The sequence below is a fragment of the Cynara cardunculus genome (assembly GCF_001531365.2).
Source record: "Cynara cardunculus var. scolymus isolate 2C chromosome LG 17, CcrdV1, whole genome shotgun sequence".
NCBI classification, from domain to species: Eukaryota; Viridiplantae; Streptophyta; class Magnoliopsida; order Asterales; family Asteraceae; genus Cynara; species Cynara cardunculus.
The window spans coordinates 6,044,608-6,045,898 of NC_037544.1; positions in this window are offsets into that span (position 1 = coordinate 6,044,608).

Genomic DNA, 1,291 nt, shown 5'->3' on the forward strand with positions numbered 1-1,291 from the left:
CTTCTCTAAAGGGTATATGATATAGTCGATTTTTGAAATGTTGACTCTTAGTCTACCTTTTGGCTTAATCGGTTTAGGTGGTAGGTCATTCTTTTCATTCTTACAAGTCCTAGCGTTATGCCCCGTTCCCTGACATAATGCTTTGCAATCCAATTCGGTGTCACTAGAGATCCAAAACTATAGTCTCTACTATGTTTATGCTTACGATTAATAGTTTTAATCTAAAAAGACTTTTTCTTCTTGCATCCAAGATGCCCATAATCTAAAAGGATAAGTTCGATGTTTCTGACCTTTTTAGTATGTTACAAATAGCCTCTCTCAGTCATTTTTTACATTCTTTAGTTGGTAGCTATTTTCCACCACATAGTTTGTCAAACACTGCTTTAAATGACTAGGATTCTCATACCTCTCACCAAATCTGAGCTTCATCAACTTCCAAGGAATATTAAGATCATGTATCAGATATTGGACACCTTTTTGTATAGTATGATCTCCAACATTATCATTCTCTTCATCAACATCGTCAATCGTGTTTACATTACAAAGTTTATTTAAAAACTGATCATTAACTATTTTGCTTAAGTTGATTACATCATCCTCGTCTTCAAGGTCTAAAGATAAAGAATCTGTCATATGTCCACTTGCATTATCATTTATTTCATAGCTAGGATCATCACTACAATCAGATATCATTCTGTAAACAAGAATAATGATTTCATCTCGATTCACAAATGAAAACAAAGCCTATCATACTCTAGAAAAAATGGCACAAAATGATGTTACAAATTCACAAATGAAAAGAAAATCTATCAACCATAAATAATATCATAAAAGTTGATACTTCTAACAAAAAAATCTTGCAATGTGGATTTTGTAAAGTTTATGTCAAATTATCTTTTGAATGCATTAGCTAGAAGCACTACAAAAAGCTTTATTAGTGACCAAAATTTTAGTGACTACTTATATTTTGGTTACTAACTGTGACGACGATGAGAAAGGTCGTCACTAATATGTGGTCACTAATATGAACTTTAGTAACAAAAAGTAAATTTGGTCATTAAGTGGTCGCTAATTTTCATGAAAAAAAAGAATTTTCATATCAATCTATTTTAATGACTAAATTTGTGACGACCATACTTTTCGTCATTGATGTTATAAATTCATGTGTTTAGTGACCAAATTAATGGTCTGAGTTGAATGGTATGGTGACCAAAAAATGATAGTCATTAAGTTGAAAATTTTAGTGACAAAATTCAAAATAGTCACAAATTTAAAATGATTAGTGACTAAA